This window comes from Ascaphus truei, unplaced genomic scaffold (genome assembly GCF_040206685.1).
Source record: "Ascaphus truei isolate aAscTru1 unplaced genomic scaffold, aAscTru1.hap1 HAP1_SCAFFOLD_377, whole genome shotgun sequence".
NCBI classification, from domain to species: Eukaryota; Metazoa; Chordata; class Amphibia; order Anura; family Ascaphidae; genus Ascaphus; species Ascaphus truei.
The window spans coordinates 116594-142326 of record NW_027456708.1 but is presented as its reverse complement, the minus strand read 5'-3'; the positions used below and the strand labels follow the sequence as shown (position 1 = coordinate 142326).

General features: G+C 45.3%; 1 protein-coding gene and 1 pseudogene across 2 annotated transcripts in view; both read right to left on the bottom strand.

Annotated features, from left to right (window-relative positions):
- The window catches only part of LOC142483865 (uncharacterized), a 207538-nt gene that overhangs the window by 100992 nt on the left and 80813 nt on the right, over positions 1-25733 (bottom strand). Inside the window, exon 1 of one of the 2 annotated variants that reach the window (XM_075583793.1) lies at positions 18110-18239. The exons of the other annotated variant lie outside the window; for it this stretch is intronic. The gene's annotated coding sequence lies outside the window, so the exon portion shown is untranslated. Of the gene's footprint in view, positions 1-18109; positions 18240-25733 lie in introns of those variants that run through there. 2 annotated transcript variants of the gene reach the window in all.
- On the bottom strand, positions 1740-25149 carry LOC142483868 (uncharacterized; annotated as a pseudogene).

The window sequence follows — 25733 nt, the reverse complement described above, 5'->3', positions numbered from 1 at the left end:
GAATTATGGAAGAAATGGCCCATCCTGTATCCTGATGGCTTTCTTGTCCTAACCTTTAAGTAAGTGTCCACATTTTGTCTGTTATTTGTATATCTCGTGTGTTCACCTTTATCAAGGAATGAATTATATTTTATCATATCTAAGTCTCGTCCGGTTCAACCCAGTTATATCTTTGGGTGTGTATTATTAATAGCCTGTCACAACGCTCCCGTCACAATACTCCACCTCCCCTTCTATTTGTTCGATCCTTCCGAAAAAGAGAATAACCCTCTAAATGAACTGTCCAGTCATGAGTTTCATCCCACCATGTTTCAGTAATGCCTATGATATCATACTGCTCCCTTGCAGCTACTAATTCAAGCTCCCCCATTTTATCTGTCAGGCTTCTTGCATTAGCAAGCATGCATTTCAGTTTTTTTTCAGCCTGTACTATTATCTTATCTGCTCCTTCCTTTCTGCTCCCACTTGGTTCAGTCTTTAGAAGTTTTCTAGTATTATCTGTATTTACTATGGGTGTTTCACTGCTTGTCAAACTTGCACTTGCCCCCATTCTACCTCCATACCACCTTGAATCCGTATCTACTCCATTTAGTTCATTATCTGTTTCATTCCCCTCCCCCCTCCATCCTAGTTTGAAGTGTGCTGGGGGAGATATATGAGGATGATGATGATGAAGGGTGCTGGGGGAAATATGAGGATGATGATGAAGGGTGCTGGGGGAGAGATGAAGATGATTTTACCAGTGTGGCTCGATTTAAAAAAAATATATGTATTGGGGTGGCAGGGGTCTTTTTAAAATATATTGGGGCAACAGTGGGGATCTTTTTAAAATGTATTGGAGCGGCAGTGGCATTTTTAATATGTATTGGCGGGTGGGGTAACATGTATTTAGAGGGGTGAGATTTTGTGATATGTATTTTGTAGGGGGGATTGAGTTAGCGTGGGGTAATTGACGGAAGGTAGGGGTGAGTGAGAGGAGAGAGGGGGGGAGAGAGTGAGGAAAAGATGTAGAAAGAGTAGGACGCAGGGGAGATAAATATATGCGAGGCGAGAGGAGGAGAGAGTGAGTGAGACGGAGGGGAGAGAAATACATGGGTAGAGGGTGGGAAATAGAGGGGGCTCGTGAGGTGTGTCAGCTAATATGTGTCAGCCATTTAGGGGTTCCCTGAGAAAATTAGAAAAACTTCCAAGGGTGCCTCAAAAAAAAAAAAAAAGGTTGTGAATCACTGCTATATACAGTATAAGTAGCTGTTATAATTATAACACATAGGGAGGGGAGTGGGGCAGCCAACGTCCCCTAACCACAGGTAATTTCCCTATCTGCTTCGTCTCTATATACCGTACCTTCCATTTTCCCGCCCAAACTCCCTAGCCACGCACACCTTCTGGCCTGCCCAATCACAGCACTCTGGCCACCTGCTCAGCACCAGCTCCCAGCCAATCACCTGACTCCTGTCCCACATCTGCCTGGAAACACAAAGCTCACTTTCCCACAAAAACGGAACTTGCCCCAAACAAAACCCAGAGGTGAGCGAGGAGCTTCCAGTTCCGTGTCCCCCCCCTCCCCACACTCCCGTGCCTCCCCAGTCCCTTCACATTTATTATGAAGGCCGTCACACTCCTCTTACCCTAAAACCACTCACCTTAATCCCTTACCCTAAAACCCCCTACCCCAAACCCCTTAAATTAACCCCATACCCAAAAGAGTAATACAACTTACATTAGAAGTGGAGGGTCCGTCTGCGGCCTAATGCCAACGGCAAATTGGACGCGGTGAAACTATTCCAATTCACAGCTAAGTGAGGCTACAGAACGCTTCAGCATAATGGGGAACGCACATTTTATTAGACCCATCAGCATGGAAATATAAAACATTACGAGGACAATGTTTCTTTAAAAAAACTACAATAAAAATTATACAAATAACTTGCATTTAAAACGTTATAACTTTTTATCCTTTTAAAATGCTCGTTTATGCACCATAAACTAAAGTCACTTTTCATTGTGATTTAGTGTAACACTGATACACGTGTGCACTTATATGTGAGCGTCTAAGTCGCTGGTTTTCCCTAAACATGCCTGGCTTTAGAGATAGGTCCCTCCCCTGTGTGTCCTCGTGTGTCTCCTCAGGATGGATGGATGACTGACTAAATCCCTTCCCACATTCCCCACATATATGCGGTCTCTCACCTGTGTGTGTCCTCTTGTGTGTGTTCAAGTGGGATAACTGACTAAATCCTTTACCACATTCCTCACATACATGCGGTCTCTCCCCTGTGTGTGTCCTCTTGTGTGTGTACAGGCTGGATAACTGACTAAATCCCTTCCCACATTCCCCACATACATGTGGTCTCTCCCCTGTGTGTGTGTCCTCTTGTGTGTGTTCAGGTGGGATAACAGACTAAATCCTTTTCCACATTCCCCACATACATGCGGTCTCTCCTCTGTGTGTGTCCTCTAGTGTGTGTTCAGGCTGGATAAGTCACTAAATCCCTTCCCACATTCCTCACATACATGCGGTCTCTCCCCTGTCTGTGTTCTCTTCTGTGCATTCTGGTCTGATAACCAAGTCAGACTCTTCTCACTTTCTCCAAGATCTTTTCCTGTGGCAGCTGCTAATATATATCTTTTGGAATGAGAAGCAGTTACATTGTTTATTAATTGCCTTGACTGGTTGAAAAATGCATTTTCTGTCATATTTATTGGAATGTTGCAAGAATTTTCTGTCCTCATCTTTTCCATATTCTCATTTGGGTGTTTGAACTTCAGATGTTTGAGGAGGTAATCCTGGCTGCTAAAAGCAACCTTGCAGTGTTGGCATGGGTGGATTATTGGAGTTTGTCTTTGTACTAGACGAGACAAAAAAGTCACTGTTACACAAACTGTCTTACAAAAGGTCATGCAGGAGAGGTAAGTTGGCATATCCCAAAAAGTTCAGGATGAAAGTAAACTGTAGATGTACATTGTAAAAATGAAGGGTTTAGCACAAAATGTGCAGCATTAGGGCAGGGGGAGAGTAGATGTAGAGGATTATACATTTAAAGTGGATCATAATATTTAACGATTTAAAAGGAAATCTAACTAGCTGCAAAACACCAATTAAAGTGGCAGAAATAATTTGATAGATAGTAAGTCGATAGGTTCAGTTTTGAAGGTATAATTAAAAAATATTTGTACAATGAATAGAATACGTGTCTCATTAGAAGCTCACATATCAGTCACCGGGTGTTCCCGTTACCGCACCATGTACTAGGTCTCTAATAGTTATAGGATGACCCAACTTTCTGCTAAATCTGCATTGTTAAATCAGGAACCAAATGCACAATTATTGTATTTTTTTTCAACTTAAATTTTATTGAAGGGTCACATGTACATCAGACATTGCAAACATTTTTATCCACATCAATATCAGAACAGAGTCCAGCGTCCATGTAGTCTAACTATTCACAAGACAGACTGGGGAGACAGACAGACACCTCTAGTCTAAAAGTAAAGAAAATGGGGGGTGGGGGGGTATCTTCCGCTGTGGTTCCGCTGTGAGCCGTATTACCTCCGGCCCATCTCTTACAGGGGGGGGGGCTGGGGTCTCCCCGGCCTCGTCCGCGCCCTCCCCGGCCTCGTCCACGCCCTCCCCGCGGGACTCCTAGTATCTCTGAATTATCCCGTCTATTTTTTTTTTCTGTGCTGCCGTCCCAAGGGATAACGAATTTCTCTCTATCATTGCCAAATTGCGGACCTTTCTACCCCCGGTATATCTAACTGGGCCAGCCACGACATCCAGACTTTTAGATAGTTTTCGCCTGTGTCATTTGCTAGGCTGGTCTGCTTCTCCATCTGACATACCTTCCAGATTCTGTTCCGAATTGCCGCTATCAATGGAATCGCATTTTGTTTCCAACGTGCTGTGATCTCCCCCCGCATTGCCGTTGCGAAGTGAGTTATCAGTTTATGAGCGTGTTTGGGTAGGCCTTTTAACGGTCTGTTCAGAAGGAACAGCCACGGGTCCAACGAGACCTCTACATCTAGGATTCTGTTCAGCCAATCTTTGATGTGTTCCCAGACCCTGACTATTTTGGGGCAGGACCACAGCATGTGCAACAAGTCTGCTTGCTGTGCACATTGTCTAGGACACAATGGGGAGTAAGTAGGCAGAAATTTAGCTAATTTTGTGGGAGTGTAGTACCATCTCATCATAACTTTATATGCATTCTCCCGTAGGGTCGTGCACATGGAGCTCTTGTAGACTGCCACTGCGATTTTCGTCCACTCCTCTAGCTGCAACACTTCCCCCAAGTCTGACTCCCATCTGGTCATGTAACCTAGTTTTCCCGTCACTGCTGCACCCGTAACCGTTACTTCCTTGTACAACTGCGATATGAGTCCCTTAGTGGTTGTCCCTGAACGACAGAGCTTTTCGAAGTTTGTTCATTGATTTTCTCGTTTCTCGCACAATTTACAAACCTAAAATTGGGACAGTTAGTGAAAGGGACTGAAAGGGTTAAAATAAAGCCAGGACCTCCATTTTGTTTGCTTGAACTTTTCCCTACGTTAAATGGTATATGTAAGCAGAAAAGCGACCTTCACATATGTAGGAAGTATTTTCCAGCTTCTGCTAATTGTTTTCAGTTATAGTAGAACATAGCCAAGAGTTTTACAGAAGCAGCATCTCCTCCCCCCCACCCCCACTCCTCCCGTAACTCACATGCAGAGTTTTACAGAAGAAGCAGCAGCAGCCTCTCCTTCGACACCACTGATCATCAAGCAGGATGCTTGAGGCGAGGACTGCATGCGCGCTCTTATGAGAGAGGAGGGTGGGAGGAGAGTAGAGGGGGGAGAGCCAGGGGCTGCAGTGAGTGAGGGCGGCCAGGCAGAACCCCTGGGACAGCTCCACGGAGCCCAAGGGTTCCGCGGAGCCCTGGTTGAGAATCACTGCTATAGATAATGTGTACGAGTGGAAATTTCCCAGCTAAGTTGTTATTTTGTAATATGCTAATATTGTTACGCCTCCAATTTACGCCAATAATTAACACTTTATTTTTCTGTATAAATAGCATTGCTTTTCCGCAATAAAGTTGAGATGAAGAATCAGAATCACTCTCTCTCTTTCTTAATTTCTCGAGCGCTCATACGTCACCAGATTGAGGTGCAACAGGCATGGGCGTGGTTAAGTCTCCCCAGATCGAGCAACACTGCTTCCAGTCACGGCCAGCTGTCCGAGGTGGTCCCCGGTGTATTTTAAGTTTGCGAACCTAACAATTGGTGTCAGAAGCAACATTCCCACAGGGTAGTGAGTATATTTGATGTTTTCTATCTCACCCCGCACTGGGAATCTCTTGGTTAAATTGTGACTGTGAAATTAAGGGTTAAGATCCCCAAGTGTTTAACAGGTATTCCTGACTGAGTGTGTGTGTGTCAGGAAGTCTAGGTTGAAATCCTAAAAACCAGACTGGGCTGTCATCTCTGATCTAGATGCACGACTTTTGTACATTGTGTAAAGTATAAGAATGCTAATTACATATCTAATATTTGTTATTTCGCTATTTTTCTATTAGCTACTAATGGACTCTGGAAGTAAGCCAGAGGTTATTAAGAATAATACTAAACATGTTGTCCTTTGCAAGCGTAAACCTGGTCAGACTCCTAAAGAATTTGTTGCTCCGGCTGGTGATAATTATTGTGACCCGTTTGTAGATTATGTGGCAGGTTGCTTTGTGCCCCCTTCTCGGCAAGGGAATAAGGCAATGTATTTTAATAATGGACGACACCGAGATAGGAGACAAGTCAGAAGACATAATAGACAGAGATCTTTTGCTGGACTCAGAAATCAGCCAGGAGGAAGAGCTCAGAACAATAGTGCCTGTTTTTACTGTTGTAATTTTGGCCATTGGCAGAGAGAGTGCCCCTATCAGAGTGAAAACCAGGGAACTGCTGGTTCGCCCGGGAAGGCTCAGGGTGCAAGTCCCAGCTAAAAAAAAAATGCAATCTCCTGTAAAAAGTTTGTTTAATCTCTGATGAATTTTTCCTGAATTATTCCCAGTGTGAAGGAGTGGAGAATGGGCATATGATATTCAGCCCTGTCACTGGTGATAATTTAAAAGGTTTATTCGTTATGGACAGACGAATGAGGTTTTTAAACCAGACACTTTCTTTTCCGTTTGCTGGATTTCTATCTCAAAGAAAGGAGAGAAACAGCCCCTCCCCTCCAGTTTAAATAATGCATTCCAGACATGAAAGTTAACTAGCTCTGTAGCTTAAGAGAACAAGTGTGTTTTCTGTTTGCGTGTAACCAGTAAAAACACATTTCAAGTTTATTTCTATAGGATTAGGATATGTTTGGGAATATTTAAAAAAAGAAAAAGGAGGGAATTCTGGGAAGTGCAGCTGCAGTGGGCCAAGCTATTATGTATCATGTGTCCAGTATTATTCACAGTACTATTCATATGCTTCTTTATGCAAGTGTGTCTTAAGGTGAGTCTTAAAGGTGGATAGAGAGGGTGCAAGTCAGGTATTTAGAGAAAGAGCATTCAGTGAGAAAGGTTTAAAGCGGGAGAGAGCTTTGGATACAGAGTGGGTGTTCTGAGGTATGGATTCCACCTTTACCTTAAAATAGTCAGCAAAGTCCTGAGGTGAGATGAAGGAAGAGTTGGCGTGGGTTAGACTTGTGTGTGTTGAGTAATGAAGAAAAGTAGGTTTGTTTAGCTTGAGAGAGGGCAGAGTTCAAACAGGATAGCATAAATTTGTAGTGAATTAAGTTTGCGAGAGTATGAGATTTCTTTCAGAAGGCGTTCAGAGGAAAGAGTGTAGGAACGTAGCATGCTCTTGTTGGAATTTATTTTGTGTTTATAAATTATCTGACCTATTGGTACAAATGTCCTGTTGTTTTTATTTTTGGGATGCCATAAAAATGTAATTTTTAGGGCTGTAGAGGAAGCTGCATTTTGGCTCCGAGCTAGTGTTGCAATCCAGTAATTATAATGTAGTTTATGGAAAAACCGTTCTTATCTGTTCGAGGTCATTTGGCGCAACACCCAGGCTGGCGGTATGCCCAGATGAACAAGCTCTGAAATTATTTTTAATCAAATGAAAAATGTTGAGTGTCTTTTAAAGGCAGAACGCAAGCAGTGTGTTCGGCACTTTATAAAGAGACTATATTATTCCATTTGAGAAATTAGTATGGAGGCGTATATAAAATCATTTGTCTATTAACTGAATATGTGATGTATTTTATATCTTTTAACCATTTTCTTTCCAAAGGTGTCCTTTTATTATAAGCAGTAGTTATTGCCAAAATCACTGTGTAATATATATATAATTCTAATTCTGCTGCAGACCAAGCAACCAATATCCTAGTTGCTAATTTATTACAGTGTTTTTTGTCCTCACTTTTGAAGATTGGGATAACTCTTGCAGTTTTGCAGGTCTTATGGATATGGCCTGCAGACAGAATAGAGTTAACTATGGAATAAATTGGTTTGGCAGTAGCTGGGGCACCAAGTCTTATGAATTTAGATTGTAGCAAAGTCAAGTCCACATTGACTGCTTTGTAAAACAATTAGTAAGTATTGTATGCAACTAATATATTTTTGAGTCTCTCTAGGCACAGGTCAAAGTTGAAAGTGCACCTACTCGAGTGAAGCATTGCCTACGCAAGAACTTTATTCATCCCAGATGATAAGGCCCATTTAAAGTACTACTCACCACCATTACAGCAATTAAAGTGGCAGAGGTCTCTTCCTGGATTCACATGGCACACATGAAACTTATCCCAGCTCCACCCACATCACTCACAGCCACTTCAAGTTAACCTACGGGGGGAATAAGACTCCAGGCCGGTCTTATCCAAACTTTTTTTTTTGAAGGACTCAATATTTATATTCTTTTAGAGTGTGTTTAAGTTAGAATTTTAAGATGTATTAAACACAAAGAGAGAGAGGTACCCCCTGAAGGGTAGGTGTGTACCCCTCACAACGCCAAGGAGGGTATAGTAATATCCTGTTGTAACGGAGAACTTCACTACAATAGTTAGTGCAGGGGTGGTGCTGACTGGGAGTGAATAATATTGTACACAGAGGTAGAGAAAGCTCCCTATTATGTCGCACTGGAGAGACATCCCTATCGGATTAATATAATTAGTTAAAATATATATGTAGTGAAGTGTACAATGAACTAAAATAATAAAAACAAATTAAAAATGAAAGGAGACGTCGGTATGCTAGAACTAGACGCTAATATTGGAGATGAAAATAGCTATTTAACCTTGTCGTGTACCACAATTATACTATTGAATTAACTATGGTAATAGCTATTTCAATGTAACCTTAAGTTGTCAGATATCTGATCCTAGATGTACTATGGAACCCTTTTCTATAGAAGGGTTTGATGTTATATGAGAGTGCTTGCTCTGTAGTAAGAGTAGAGACCCTGTGTGCCTGTGTAAGTGTTTGTATGTGGGGTACTTGATGAAGAGTGGACTGGTATTACTGGTAGTAATGTATAGACCTGAGATCTGCCTCAGCTATATATTTTAGTCCACACCCCTATATACATACAATATGTCACCAGACCGAAAGGTGCAGAAGTTACTGAGCCTGTAGGTCTGTAATGGTGAACCACTCAGCATACACTGACCAAACGCTCCTGTGAGTGGAGTTTAGGTCATATGGCTTATATTATCCATAGTGGTAGGAATAGCACTGCAAGGTACATACAACATTATGAGATAGGATCTAAGTCAGAGCATTGTGCTTCCCACGGTGAAGGCTCCGAAACGCTCTGACAGGAAATCGCATCCGACCTCTCTGATTAGCCTGCGCACCAGGGAGTGACGCTTGACATACCCAACATATGTTTCACCTGATAGGCTTCAATGGGGCGGTTTCGGAGTGATTCTGGTGGGTTTTTAAGTGTAATGGTCGCCATGGATACCGATTAATGCTAACTTCTGATTGGTCTCGCGAGACGTTGCGTCATAGTTGCGCGTCACTCTCGGTTACAGCAGTAGTGTAGTGCACTTCAATTGGTTACCTCTGACCACATGATTATCAGCAAGGTCAGTGATTGACCAATGTCTTTTGTGCACTCATGTACACCGGTCTGTTTTCGTTAATATAGCTGCCAGAAAATGCTTACTTCTGATTGGTACAATTGGTTGAAGCATCATAGTAACCCGTTGCTATCTATTATTACCTATGTCTGCTCCGATTTGATTATAGGAGACATGTGGTCTGCAGCTTATGCTCTGACTGGACATAGGGCTGAAGTGAATCATGCTGTTAATCAAAACAAGTTTATTTACATTGTAGTAGTTGCGAATCCAGAGATCAAAACTGGGGCTTTGGAGAACCACATCAGCTAAGCGAATCATTATTTATTGAGCAGTATTATGATTCTTCTATTCTGTAAGAAATTATGTTTAAGGTGGGAGGAAAAGTGTACACCTGAATGGTGTTAATGATGCGCACATCTCTGATTGTCCTTAAAAGTGTCCTTAATGACCAGCAAATTAAATTTAGTCGTGGAACCCTTTTATATTTTGTAAAACAGAATGGAACCCCTTCAATATTTTTAGCGTAGCACATGAAAAAAAAACAAAAAAGAAATAAGCCGCATGCGAAAAATGTTTTTGGTTCAAGATCATTTTTAAAAGACTCCCACCACCCCAATACATTTTTAAAGCCCCCCACCGCCCCAATACATTTTTAAAACACCCCCACCGCCCCAAAACATTTTTAAAAGATCCCCACTGCCCCAATACATTTTTAAAAGACCCCCGCTGCTCTAGTACATTTTCTAGAAGACCCCCACTGCCTCAATACATTTTTAAAAGTCACTCACCGCCCCATTACATTTTAAAATGACCCCCACTGCCCCAGTATATTTTTAAAATGCATATCTCCCCCCCCAGCACCCCTCATCATAATCATATTTCTCCCCTGCACCCCTCATCATCCTCATAAACCCCCCCCCTGCATCTCCCATCACTCCCCACCCACCATCCGGCACCATGGATCTCCCCACCCACCCATCACCACCATGGATCTCCCCCCCCCAATATGCCTACCTCGTATCCTGCCCTGCAGTTGCCGGCGGCGGGGGGGGGGGTGCGGAGAGGCAGGAGGTAGCGGCGCAAAAGGAGTAGGCGGCGAGGCAGGAGGAGGAGGCAGCGGGGCAGGAGGTACAAGCAGCAGTGGAGGGAGGAGGCGGCAGGAGGTGGTCAGGGCTGCACGCACACGCTCTAGCAGGCACCGGAGGTGCCGCACTGCTAGAGAGCGATCTTGCAGTGCTGACCAGAGAGCTGGCTGGAGGGGTTGGCGGGGAGGGAGGGTGGAGGTGAGCCATGGTGAAACCCCTGGGACTAGGTTCCGCGGAACTACTTTTGGAAAACGCTGCGCTAGGCAATCAGACGCACGTGCAGTAGTGACCACTGGGGCGGTAGCCTAAGACCGCGGCCATGGTCAGCACTTAGGCCCTGACCCGTGCTGAGCCACACTCATGCTCGGCAGTGAGCCCCTGCAACCGCAATGAGAGCGGCTTTAGCAGGGGATCGCGCACGCTTCCGCAAGCGTGCGGAAGCGTAGACGACATTAATTTTCTAGTTTGAGCGCAGGGCCGGTCACGTGAGCGGATAATGGTATTTAAAAGGGCAGTCCCTCCTAGGAAGAACGTGAACCAACAACAATGGCATATTTAATAGTTAAATGTAGCGAATAGTCAAATTAAAAATCCCGTTTAGCAAACAAAAAAATCATAACACTTCCATAGAAAACAAAGTAATTATAATGCCCTCATTAGTCAAACACATAAATGTTCCTGGACAAATACAGAACAGGATTTCTTTCACAATACACAAAGAGTTATTTTAACCCTTTGAGTGATGGAGGGGTCACGTGATCGCTCTCTCATGATGACAGAACGGACAGGGAGACCCCCTCCCTTCTATCTCACGTAGTGATAGATCCGTCCTGCCCTGCACAGGAGCACAGAATGACATCTCCCATAGGAAACCCAGCAGGATTACTATGACGTAGCTATTACATCATGGGGCCAGATGCGGTGACATAGCAGCTACATGAAAAGGGCACCCAAAGGGTTAAATGGTGATTTCATCCTTTTCAGGGAAGCCTTGTACTCCAAGTGATTTTATGTTTTCCCGCCGCCAGGTTAGATTTAAAGCAGCAGTTCAAGCTGGCTTTCAAAAAAAAAAATCCTTCAATGCAAACACTGACAAGTGATTAACTAAGTTGCAGATTGATACGTTCTCCTGTGATCAATCGGGGAAGATTCGGCTAGAGGGGTCACTAAATCACTGTGTAATGCAGTCAGTGGAACATATTTATAATCATATGTGTTCTCCAGCAGCAGAATCTCCCTGTCGAAGTAAGTATTGTGACTTGAACTAAACTGGTTCATGGGGTAAGGTCAGACTCTACTATTAATCCAGATATATGCGGGTGGATATACCAGAGACACAGGTTTAAATCTCTGTCACTCTGGGCCACTACTGCTATGGATTCTACTATTCTGTTTATCCCACTTAAGTCTACTCTATTATTAATAAGCTACTAGATAACACTTATGATCTAGCCTCTGTGTCTGTACTATCTATAATAGGAGTTACATCTTTTAATCTATATATCCCTGATGGTTTGTAGATTCTTATGCCCACATACTGTAAATGTGTGTAATAATGCTGCTTTTGACTGTAAGCTCATAACATTGAACCATCTTTTAACTTGCTCCTTTTCAGCTTTAACCCCTTCGTTTTGGCAGAAATATCATCTAAGAAAATATCAGCATGGCACCTTCCAGTTCTTCAGACAAACTTATAGTCATTAAATATCCTTTATGGCACCAATATAGTGCGTACATGTTGCTTAATTTTACTGTTACTTAAGTGTAACTTATGCAATGTGACTTCTCACAGTTCAGCAAGTGTGCTGAGCTGTCCCTGTGTGACTATTTTGTTATTGGTTTTCCAGGTTGTTTGGCGACATGACGTCATCAGTGTCCAAAGATACTGAGATGCCCATTAACCCCTAAGAGAAACCTTGATAATGGGCACACGGCCCGAAAAGCGTTGGTGTGGTGCTTTTTCGCTGCTCTCTGGGGATGATGTTTGATCCCTTCATGGAATAAACCCGTTTAATGTACTTGTGAGCCTCCTCCTGTTTTTTGGCAGTGCGCTGCCCTTTTCGACTTTTTCTACTTTAGCTAAGAGAAACTACCTGTTCTGCCGTTACCTGCGTGGCTAACAGGCCTGATCCTCCGCCGCTGGGAGCCTGGGTGATCACGTTCGTCGGTACACAGCACCTCCACCTGAGAGAGATCCTAACATAGTAGGATTACCCCTCACAGGACCCAATAGTCAGTAAACATGCACCGAGTATATAACAACGTATTTACCAACATATAAACACACACCGAGTATATAACAACGTATTTACTAACATATAAACACGCACCGAGTATATAACAACGTATTTACTAACATATAAACACACCGAGTATATAACAACGTATTTACTAACATATAAACACACACCGTGTATATAACAACGTATTTACTAACATATAAACACACCGAGTATATAACAACGTATTTACCAACATATAAACACACAGCACTATAATAACAAGGCCGTACCCACACAATACCTCCACAGTGCAAGCCCACCACCTTGTCCACACCACAGTGAGGATCCCACAAAGTTATGAGGGAGCCCTGGGCACCTAAACCACCTGGTGTCCACAAGACAGGCCCCCCCCAAAGTGTGTGAGGAGTAGTGCTACGCCTGTGTGTGGCCGTTGGTGCACGTAGGTGAGATACCTTCCTGGTCTATTGTTATCTTATGCCCAGATACTGTAGGCAGTGGATATTTACAGTTGAGTGTAAATAGCCGCATGGCTATTCCCAGTCGAGTGCAAATAGCTGCTTTGCTATCCGCACTCGAGTGTAAATAGCCGCTCGGCTATTCGCACTCAATTGGAAATAAAATGGGGGGAAAAAACATCTAAGTCAAGAAACGAACCCTGGTCCACTCTGTTAATGGGCTGCAGCATTACCAGTGAGCTATAAGACTTACTAATGCTTTTGTAGTGAATAAAGGCATTTAAGGTAGACAGAACACTCCCCTATTGACATTCCATACCCCCTGCATCTGTAATCAGCGCGGCTTTTACAGCTGCTTCCGCATGCGTGCGGAAATGCAGGCGACAGGCAAGTTTAAATATACGCGCTGAGGGGAGCGGACGAGCGGTCACGTGACAGCAAACATCCAATGTGGATGAGGGACTAGCCCTGCCTCACCTCCGCCATGCGTTCGCCCCGCGCTCACTGCCTCACCTGTCAGGCCACAAAAAAGCACCAGCTTCTGCAGGTGAGGCAAAGCAGGAGCGTGGCCCGAGGCACCATGCCCGAGTCCTTAGGCTGCGGCCTGGGAGGGAGCAGGGGGTGCTGGCACCTGTGCGCCCACGCCCTGCAATTTGTGGCTAGGTGCACGCTCATCTGGGGGAGCGGCCACAACGGCACAGAGCTGGTTCATCCTCATTAGGTGAACCGCTTACGTGACGCGCTTGGAGGCGGCAAATTCAATTTTGCTTGCTCTGCAAGCGTCTCAAGCTCCGATGCTCACCCTGGCCAGACACATTATGCATAATGATGTATACCAATTATAAACTGGGTTACTATATATGTGCTGTACACCATTGATCTTAATCAGGGCCACCAACAGCGGGGGAGAAATGGGAACTCGGCAGTACACACACACACACACACAATGTCGCTTTGTTCCGGCTGCTGGGGAGCAAGTTGCGGTCGATTATAAATTATTTGCAGGGAAACAATAGAAGCCAAATCTTTGCTTTTAGCATGGTGACATTATTCTGAGAAGGCAATCAGATCGCAGTATACCAAAGGTTGTTAATTCTTTGGATGGCTATGTGAGATTGCACCTTCAATAGCCAGCGCTGAATGAGGAGGCTGCAGACTCACTAGTCTCCTGAATGACAGGGCATCAGAAGGGAGCGCGTCACGTGGGGGCGTGGTGTGTCGGATCATTCTGTCTGCTGGGGATGATTGCACATCGCCCAGCAGACAGGCGCCAACGCGCGCACGCTGTGTTGTGAAGCCACTTGTGTGAACGCTGCCTAAGTCTTGTCTCACTGGCTGAGCGTTACGTCGGCTCCAAAGAGTTCTGTTCCAACTCATGCGGTTCAGTGACGGTGTTGTGTATGTTAGTTCCTCCTTACTCTTGCAGGTGTCAGCGAATGTTGCTGATGGCCTCTTCTGCCAGTTGTGACGTCACATCCGTCACCACTGACTTCCGCTTCAAATCAACTCCATTTACTGGCACAGGATTTTGCTAATGTGCTAGGTGCCCCTAAAGAAATTTAACTTCAAAAACTAGAAAAATGCAATTTCACAAATAATGGCTAGCCATCCTGTTTTCTTTGTACTTTAATTTCAGCTAACTAACATGTTTCATAGCCGAAAAAAGTACAACAGCTGATCAATACTTAAACAAGTACAATAAATGACACATAAATATAGATGGTCGCCTGAGGGACATTTTCCCGAACACTTGAAATTTAGCTCACCTACATTTCGATACTGAATAGCAAGTGACCTGAATTTTTTTTGGTAACTTTTAATATTTTTCGTATTTATACTTTCCTGGTTTCCGTAATTTTTATGTATCTGAAAAGATTAGGAACACATCTATTGTTTTGCGTGGCAAGAAATAACATGCAATGACAACAATGAAACAAGTAATCATAACAGCGATCAAAACGAATATTTCTTTGGTGTATTTTTCCGTTATTTTGTGGTTTTATTATTTAAATCTTTTTTTTCCAACTTAATAAAAATGATATGAATAATGTAGAAGCAATCGGAAGTAATGAATGCACAGAAATACTGAAAACACGTACTTATTCATAAAAGAAGCGCCCCAAAAAATTAGTAAGTGGTGAAGCAAGTGCAGGAGGGGGAGCATCGGAGGGGCATGTGGGGGAGCATCGAAGGGGCATGTGGGGGAGCATCGGAGGGGCATGGGAGAGGCGTGTGGGGGTATGGGAGAGGCGTGTGGGGGTATGGGAGGGGCATGGGAGAGTACTTACGTGCTCAGATGCGCTCACGATTATTAAGACTTAGGCCTCGGCCATGTTTAGCGCTTGCTGGCGGAAGAGCGCTGACGCACGCTCCCACTCAGCACTGAGCCCCTACAGCCGCAATTAGAGCGGCTTTAGTAGGGGCAAGCGCGCGGAAGCGTAGGTCTTAGGGGAATTTAAAATTCCCCCGCTTCCCGGCCGGTCACATGAGCGGTTCGCCCAGTGAGGGCGAACCAGCTCCGTGAATTCACTGGCCTGCCCCCGGCCAGTGACGCGCCCGCCCCCTGACGGCCCGCTGACAGCGCGTGCGGTAAGCAACCGCAAGGCCAGGGAAAGCACCAGCTTTCCCTGCGCCTCAGCACACCAGCAGGGAGCCTGGCCAAGGAAGGCCTATAGAGCCTGGATGCGCGGCAAAAAAAAAAAATTGTCAGTGTGCCAAGTGGCATCACACCAATAAAAGAGGAGGATTTTTTTTTTGTTTTGTTTTTTTTCCAGCACGAGCAGGGAAAAAAAAAAAAAAATAACACGTGCGCTTATATATATATATATATCTGTCTCTCTCACTAGGAATGTGTAATAACATATAATATATCTCCAATACATATAAAAAAAATAACACAACCCCAATACATATAAAAAATACCCCAAACACCATCAATACATATATACAGTATATATATAAAAATCAGACTTACCTGCAGGGGGGGGGGAGGGTGGCGCGGCGTGATGGTGCCTGCGGGTGGTGGCGGCGGTGCTGGGAGTGGGGGAACAATGCTGCGGGGGGGGGCGGCGGTACGGGGTTTCCCGCGGCTGCGGGGGTTGTGTAGCGGCTGCGGTGGGTGGCGGGACGGCCCTGTCATGCGAGGGGGGGAGGGGTGGCACCACGCCACTGCTCACGCGTGCACCAGTCTGCTGCGGGGGTGGGGCCGATGCTGGTCTGATGGAGGGGGGGGGGGGGAGGGGTGGCCCGTTGGCAATGGGGGGGCAGCGGTTTTGACCCGATGGGGAGGGGGGGTAGCGGGATGGCGCAGGGGGGTGAGGTGGCGTGCTGCGAGAGGCCCGACGGCCTGGTCACAGCAGTTGCCCCTGACCACGAAGCACCTGTCTCGCGATGCAGCTCCCAAACGAGCCAGGGCTCCCTCTCACGCCGGCGTGCCGGAAGCTTAACCCAGACTACTTCCGGCGCTACTACAGGGAGACACCGCGATTTTTTTTGCAGCGGTTTTTTTTTTTTTAATTAACAGGCGCCAGGGACGGCAGTACCCTTTCTCCCCCGCTGTTGGTGGCCCTGATTAAGATCAATGGTGTACAGCACATATATAGTAACCCAGTTTATAATTGGTATACATCATTATGCATAATGTGTCTGGCCAGGGTGAGCATCGGAGCTTGAGACGCTTGCCGAGCAAGCAAAATTGAATTTGCCGCCTCCAAGCGTGTCACGTAAGCGCGTCACTTAAGTGGTTCACCTAATGAGGGCGAACCAGCTCAGTGCCGTTGTGGCCGCGCCCTCATATGAGCGTGCACCTAGCCACAAATTGCACGTCCGAGCAGGGCACAGCGCTCCCCGCTCCCTCCCAGGCCGCAGCCTAAGGACTCGGGCATGGTGCCTCGGGCCTCGCTCCCGCTCTGCCTCACCTGCAGAAGCTGGTGCTTTTTTGTGGCCTGACAGGTGAGGCAGTGAGCGTGCTTTGGGGGCGGGGCGAAGGCGAGGCGGGGCTAGTCCCTCATCCCCATTGGATGTTTGCTGTCACGGGACCGCTCCTCCGCTCCCCTCAGCGCGTATATTTAAACTTGCCTGTCGCCTGCATTTCCACACGCCTCCGCACGCATGCGGAAGCGGCTGCTAAGGCTGCGGTCCCACTAACTACTACAGCGCACGCATGTGCGATCAAGCCCCGCCCCCCCAGTTCCTCCGGTCCCAGTTCCTACCTTGTCGCGCACCTTTCCCCTGCGAGGGCAAACCAGCCGCGGGACGTCATGGCCACGCCCCGCAAACCTACCGCCACGCCCCCTCCCGTCGCAAACGTTCTCTCTCCCCTCAGATCGCAGTGTAACGCTGTGCACGCGCCGCTGCCCCCCCCCCCCCCGCCGGGCGCGCGTGCCACATGCTGACTGGGGACTCAGCCTAAAGCCGCGCTAATTACAGATGCAGGGGGTATGGAATATCAATAGGGGAGTGTTCTGTCTACCTTCAATACCTTTATTCACTACAAAAGCATCAGTAAGTCTTATAGCTCATTGGTAATTCTGCAGCCCATTAACAGAGTGGACCAGGGTTCGATTTTTGGGTTGGATGTTTATTTTTTTTCCATTTTATTTCCAATTGAGTGCGAATAGCAAAGCAGCTATTTGCACTCGACTTGGAATAGCCGTGCGGCTATTTACACTTAACTGTGAATATCCACTGCGGATACTGTACATGTGTGTAATAATGCTGCTTTTGACTGTAAGCTCATAACATTGAACCATCTTTTAACTTGCTCCTTTTCAGCTTTAACCCCTTCGTTTTGGCAGAAATGTCATCTAAGAAGGAAAATATCAGCATGGCAGCTCCCAGTTCTCCAGACAAAGTTATAGTCATTAAATATCCTTTATGGCACCAATACAGTGCATACATGTTGCTTAATTTTACTGTTACTTAAGTGTAACTTATGCAATGTGACTTCTCACAGTTCAGCAAATGTGCTGAGCTGTCCCTGTGTGACTCTATTTTGTTTTTCGTTTTCCAAGTTGTTTGGCGACGTGACGTCATCAGTGTCCAAAGATGCTGCGATGACGTCAGACTTCAACCAGGAAGTACTGAGGCTGCAGTGGCTGCCAGGCTGTAAACACAGGTGATGGGTATGAGGGGATTGTATAACCCCTAGGGGTATATATACTTGTTAGTTTCACTATTTCAGTAAGATGTATGGTCTGAGGAGAGGACGTGTCTGTCCTGAAACGCCACGTGTTTGCATATACCTGCTCTGATGCTTTGAATACAAAGTAAGTTACTTACAGAAAAGGCTCCTGTGTGCTTCCTGCACCACTTTATTTCTTCATCTTCTCTTTCCCAGAAGTGGAGACACCGACTACATCCAGGTCACAGCTCTGTGTCCTACTGCGCATGCTCACACTAAGGGGATCATGGGAGTTGTAGTTTTTAGACTTCAAAACAGATCACGTGTCACATACTGTGTGGATTAGAAACAAGACCGTAACATTTCCCAGGCATTGTGCTAGGGCGAGATAGTTTCTGCTGCATGTAGATGTGTATACTCCTCCTGGTCCTGGTCATATATATATATATATATATATATATATATATATATATATAATCAGTAAAGCTGCTTCAGTTCCTCCCTTTTGGCCAATGTTGATATGAAGGAGGTAACCTGGATATGACATAACCCCTGAGGCTGTAACACAACTAAAGTACCACACACACCTAAAGTCTCCAGTCTCTCTCCCCCTCCCAGCGCATCTCAGACAGCTGTGCTGCCTCTCCCAGCATGGTCATGATACATAGCATTTGTGTTTATATACTATAGTGGTATTGCACTTACTCCTAAAAGCTACAATTATATCTCCTAAGCACACTGATACATACTGCACTCTAAGTGAGTACCTCTCTGCCTATGTTATGTACCTACCTTGTGCATAGAGATCAGTGCCTCATTATCTTCATTAGTAGTAACTAATTCAAGTGTTCCTCTTTGCGTTGATCCGTCAACGGGGTGACTCCTCCATACATATGAGTAACATCAAAAGAGTCACATCTTAAGTGTCATATCTAAAGTGTCTGCAAGAGTTAATTTTGGAGTTGAAATTGGAGGGGAAGATTGGAGGAAGATCTGGACTCTGCATTACAACTTTGCCACTGTGAGACATTCTCTTTAAACATCTGTGATTATTTGTTCATTTTTATCCTCCATAAGGCTGAGTTTATAGTGGCGTAGTGCTTGCTGATGCGCGCTGAGCATATATTCAGAGACCCATTATATGTTATGGTGATATTCTGAGTGAAAGCTTCTGCTTGCTTGCTGAAGCTCGCTCAGCTTCCAGCTACAGGCAAATCTGTGTTTCTGTGCTTGCTGGAGAGGAGGTGTGTTCACATGACCGCACAGCCTCCAATCAGAGCGCAGCTCAGAAAAGGAGCTTAGACCCAAGAGCAGCCATTGTTCCCTGATCCGATTTTGATCTGACTGATCCTTACCCAATAAATACATTCAAAAACCAGCACCGGTTTTGCCAACCCCACACCCCCCGCACTCAGACACCTGCCGCCTCTCACCCACCCGACACACGCCTGCCGCCTCACAACCCTACGCACCGACATTACTGACCACCCGCACTCACCCGCCACCTCACACCCGATCGGGACACACACCTCACATTTTACATCATTTATGTCACTAAAATATACATTGTACTGTGGTGTGTTTACAATAAACCATTTTTAAACAACATCATATTACATTTTCTTCCATGTTTCTTTTCAACATTATTATATAACCTTTCCACCAAATAGTCAACCTTTTGTTCCCCTATTTATACATAATAGTACCTATTACGGATTTACATCCCGGGCAACACCGGGTATATCAGCTAGTGATATCTATATATATTTTGGATATATCTATATATCCTATATATATCATATATATATATATATATATATATACAGAAAAGGACTGCGCTTGGGTGTGGTGTGACAGCAATAGTATAATAATAAATGATCAAAAAATGTATAAATATATAAAAAACCTAAATGACAATAATAATATTTAACTGTGCAATCAATACGTTCACCAAATGCATATATAGTTATAAAAGATGTGCTGTGGACCCAATAACAAACTTTTGTCACAAATCCTTTGAAGTCCAAATGAAGTCCAAAAAATGCAAGAAACAGAAAAGCACTGACAGGAAAAAGGCTGCTTCTTTAAAGGGCACAACGACCTCCCTCTCCACCTGCATAGAAAATAGAAGAAAGATTGGGCGCTTTTTTCTTCTATTTTCTATATATATATATATACATACATACATATCCATCACACAGATCCCTGTCCCGCCTCCCAAGCCCTGCCTACCAGAGCACACGCTCTGTCTGAGGGGCAAGAACATGAAAAGCAGCCGCTTGGTAAGCGAGAGGTGAGCATCAGCACTGGAGAGCACGGCCACTCTCCACTATAAACTCAGCCTTACCTGTGAAGTCTCTCCTCCCGCATCTTACTATGCCCTCCCTACTGCTTTTTCTGTTTACTGTTTCCTCACTCCTTTGTGAATGTCTCTGTTCTCTCCAACATCCCCACTCCACCATTATTTATACACCCCTCTCACAACAACTTCTATACCCCTCAATAAAAAACACCCACACAAATTCTCTATTCACACCCTCTATCTACTCCTTCCTGCTGCTGGGGATCTCCCCCGTAGCCTGAAGTCAGACATACACACCTGATCTCACTCATGCGTCCCTGCCATCTCTTCCCCTGTAAATGGTGTTAACATTTTCATTTAACACTGACCAGCCTTAAATCTCGCCCCACAAATCAAAGTATCCCAATAGCCTGCACTCATGGCTATTATCCCACTCAGTCACTCCTACCACCCATTGTGACCAAGCACTGCCATCTACAGCACTTACACCTTCACCTACTGTCTCCGTAAGTTTCCCATTAAACCTCTTAGATTGTAAGCTCTTCGGAGCAGGGATTTCCTTTCCTATTGTCTGATTTTGTTGCACTTATTGTATAATTATAATTCCCTGTACTGTATTCTTTGTGAAGCGCTGAGTACACTTTTGGCGCTATATAAATAAAGACATACAATATGAGTGCATCTATCTACACTATTATATTACACATTTGAGTGGCTAGGCGTCAGTGATTTGTCCAGTATTTCTTGGAAGGTAGGAACAATATACTATAACTGTACATCAACACTGTGTCTGCCTCTATCGTTGTTAATCTGCGCATCAGCGGATCAATATTGACCATCTTCAGCAGACACCGCCTAGTGAGGCAGTATAAGTGTAGTCATCACCCATGTGGTGTACATTCTTATGGATTAGGAGTATGTATATTAAGATACTCCCTACCACACAAGTTCGTACCAGCCTATAATTATACAATATACTAGGAGACTATTCTTTGCCCGTATCTGCAATCGAGGACTACCCTTGTGCCATAGCAGTCCTAGTATAAGATGTTATACTGTTGTCCCTTTATTCTACCATTTTATAGGCTGCATTATTTCCAGCATCAGATTGAGGACTAATATTAATCACTAATCTACTTAATTCTTTGATCAACACGGCTTTTACAGCACTGTAATTATGATCACAGTTACTGTCAGTGCTGTTTGATTTTAAAACCCTTTATTTTATATTCGTTTTGATGACAAGTATTTGAGATAAATCATTATCCATCCAAGTGACTGAATGCTTTTTTTTTTGTGTGTATATATGTTATATCTGACCTAGTAAGCACCTCACTTACATACATCCTAGCTGTTGCGGGGGCTCCCTGTTTTGTGTAGCTATCCATATAGCAGACAAGAAAGACAGACCTTATAGTAAGTCGTTTTCCTCCAGCATTTCAGTGTGTCTCACTGGGTCAGGCAGCCCCCCATGTGTGAGCAGCCTGGGTTTTTAAAACCCCTTAAAGAGGCAATTGGGACCTGACAATTACAAGACCTTCCCAGCTGAATTTTAACCTGGTCACTGGTGTACTGCAGACCTAAGGAAAAGGGATCCAGCGCTCCACGGATTTCTGAATAAGAAAATTTATTGTGCCACACAACGTTTCGACCTTATGGTCTTTATCAAGTGATTAGGCATAGGGCTGGTGTCTTTTATTCACCCTGTTACATGGGGACACTAACCTTTTTTCAAGTAGAAGGTTTTTTTCATGTTTCTGTGTTGAACAGATCCAATGCCCAACTTTACCCTGGCCTCAGTCAGTATAAAATGATCAATAACCACAGAATTATGCTAAAAAGCATTAGCACTTTTAACCCACTGTCACCATGCTGCAACAGCATAAAACACTATCTACCAGTGTTTTTCAACCAGGGTTCCGTGGAGCAGTCCCAGGGGTTCCGCCTAGCGCTCGCACTCACTGTGCGACCCACGGCGGCTTTCCTGGATCTACCCCTCCTACCGGCTCTACCCCCTCCAGAGCCCGCTCACAGGACTGCAGGAGAGCACTCTAGTAGTGCGGCACTCAAGGTGCCTGCTGCTAGCTATAGCGAATGGGTGCATGCAGTCCTGCGTTCTCTGTAGTTAGTGGTCACCGCATCCTGCCCACCACTGCCGCCTGAGGTAGGCATATGGGGGGAGGGGGGGAGAGATGTGAGCTACAGTGGGGAGGGGGAGGTGATGTGAGATGCAGGGGGGTGGTTATATGAGGGAGATGTGAGATGCAAGGGGGTGGGTATATGATGAAAATGAAGGTTGTTGGGGGAGATATATGAGGATGATTATGAAGGGTGCTGGGGGAGATATGAGGATGATAATGAAGGGTGCTGGGGGAGATATGAGGATGATAATGAAGGGTGCTGGGGGAGATATGAGGATGATAATGAAGGGTGCTGGGGGAGATATGAGGATGATAATGAAGGGTGCTGGGGGAGATATGAGGATGATAATGAAGGGTGCTGGGGGAGATATGAGGATGATAATGAAGGGTGCTGGGGGAGATATGAGGATGATGATGAAGGGTGCTGGGGGAGATATGAGGATGATGATGAAGGGTGCTGGGAGAGATATGAGGCTGATGATGAAGGATGCTGGGGGAGATATGAGGATGATGATGAAGGGTGCTGGGGGAGATATGAGGATGATGATGATGATGAAGGGTGCTGGGGAAAATATATGAGGATGATGATGAAGGGTGCTGGGGGAGAGATGAGGATGATTTTACCAGTGTGGCTCGATTTAAAAAAAAAATATGTATTGGGGTGGCAGGGGTCTTTTTAAAATGTATTGGGGCGGCAGTGGCATTTTTAAAATGTATTGGGGCGGCGGTGGCATTTTTAATATGTATTGGCGGGGCGGGTATTTTTATTATGTATTGCGGGTGGGGTTACATGTATTTAGAGGGGTGAGGTTTTGTGATATGTATTTTGTAGGGGGGATTGAGTTGGCATGGGGTAATTGACGGAAGGTAGGGGTGAGTGAGAGGAGAGGGGGGGGAGAGAGTGAGGAAAAGAGGTAGAAAGAGTGAGACGCAGGGGAGATAAATATATGCGAGGCGAGAGGAGGAGTGAGTGAGATGGAGGGGAGAGAAATACATGGGTAGAGGGTGGGAAATAGAGGGGGCTCGTGAGGTGTGAAATTAACCTAATATGTGTCAGCCATTTAGGGGTTCCCTGAGATTATTAGAAAAACTTCCAAGGGTTCCTCCAAAAAAAAAAAAAAGTTGTGAATCACTGCTATATACAGTATAACTAGCTGTTATAATTATAACACTTAGGGAGTGGAGTGGGGCAGCCAACGTCCCCTAACCTCGGGTAATTTCCCTATCTGCTTCGTCTCTCTATACCGTATCTTCCATTTTCCCGCCCAAACTCCCTAGCCATGCACCCCCTCTGGCCTGCCCAATCACAGCACTCTGCTCACCTGCTCAGCACCTGCTCCCAGCCAATCACCTGACTCCTGTCCCACATCTGCCTGGAAACACAAAGCTCACTTTCCCACAAAAACGGAACTTGCCCCAAACAAAACCCAGAGGTGAGCGAGGAGCTTCCAGTCCTGTTCCCTCCCCCCCCCCCCACACTCCCGTGCCTCCCCAGTCCCTTCACATTTATTGTGAAGGCCGTCACACTCCTCTTACCCTAAAACCACACACCTTAATCCCTTACCCTAAAACCCCCTATCCCAAACCCCTTAAATTAACCCCATACCCAAAACAGTAATAAAACTTACATTGGAAGAGGCTGGTGGCGGAGGGTCCATCTGCGGCCTAATGCCAACGGCAAATTGGTCGCGGTGAAACAATTTCGATTCACAGCCAAGTGAGGCTACAGACAGCTTCAGCATAATGGGAAACGCACATTTTATTAGACCCATCAGCATGGAAATATAAAACATTAATAGGACAATGTTTCTTTAAAAAAAAATACAATCAAAATTATACAAATCTTGCATTTAAAACGTTATAACTTTTGATTCTTTTACAACGCTCGTTTATGCACCATAAACTAAAGTCACTTTTCATTGTGATTTAGCGTAACACAGATACACACGTGTGCACTTATATGTGAGCGTCTAAGTCACTGGTTATCCCTAAACATGACTGGCTTTAGAGAAAGGTCCCTCCCCCCAGTGTGTGGCCTCTTGTGCTTGTTCAGGTTGGATGACGCATTAAATCCCTTCCCACATTCCCCACATACATGCGGTCTCTCCCCTGTGTGTGTCCTCTTGTGTGTGTCCAGGCTGGATGACACACTAAATCCCTTCCCACATTCCCCACATACATGCGGTCTCTCCCCTGTGTGTGTCCTCTTGTGTTTCCTCAGGCTGGATAAGTCACTAAATCCATACCCACATTCCCCACATACATATGGTCTCTCGCCTGTGTGTGTCCTCGTGTGTGTGTTCAGGTGGGATAACTGACTAAATCCATTCCCACATTCCCCACATACATATGGTCTCTCGCCTGTGTGTGTCCTCGTGTGTGTGTTCAGGCTGGATAACTGACTAAATCCCTTCCCACATTCCCCACATACATGCGGTCTCTCCCCTGTGTGTGTCCTCTTGTGTGTGTCCAGGCTGAATGACACACTAAATCCATTCCCACATTCCCCACATACATGCGGTCTCTCCCCTGTGTGTGTCCTCTTGTGTGTGTACAGGTGGGATAAGGCACTAAATCTCTTCCCACATTCCCCACATACATGCGGTCTCTCACCTGTGTGTGTCCTCTGGTGTATGTTCAGCTTGGACAAGTCACTAAATCCCTTCCCACATTCCCCACATACATATGGTCTCTCGCCTGTGTGTGTCCTCTTGTGTGTGTTCAGGCTGGATAACTGACTAATCCCTTCCCACATTCCCCACATACATGCGGTCTCTCCCCTGTGTGTGTCTTCTTGTGTCTGATCAGGCTGGATAACACACTAAATCCCTTCCCACATTCCTCACATACATGCGGTCTCTCCCCTGTGTGTGTCCTCTTGTGTGTCCTCAGGTTGGATAACTGACTAAATCCATTCCCACATTCCCCACATACATATGGTCTCTCGCCTGTGTGTGTCCTCGTGTGTGTGTCCAGGCTGGATGACACACTAAATCCCTTCCCACATTCCCCACATACATGCGGTCTCTCCCGTGTGTGTGTCCCCTTGTGTGTCCTCAGGCTGGATAAGTCACTAAATCTCTTCCCACATTCCCCACATACATGCGGTCTCTCCCCTGTGTGTGTCCTCTTGTGTATGTTCAGCTTGGACAAGTCACTAAATCCCTTCTCACATTCCCCACATACATGCGGTCTCTCCCCTGTGTGTATCCTCTTGTGTGTGTTCAGGCTGGATAACCGACTAAATCTCTTCCCACATTCCCCACAGACATGCGGTCTCTCCCCGGTCTGTGTTCTCTTCTGTGCATTCTGGTCTGATAACCAAGTCAAACTCTTCTC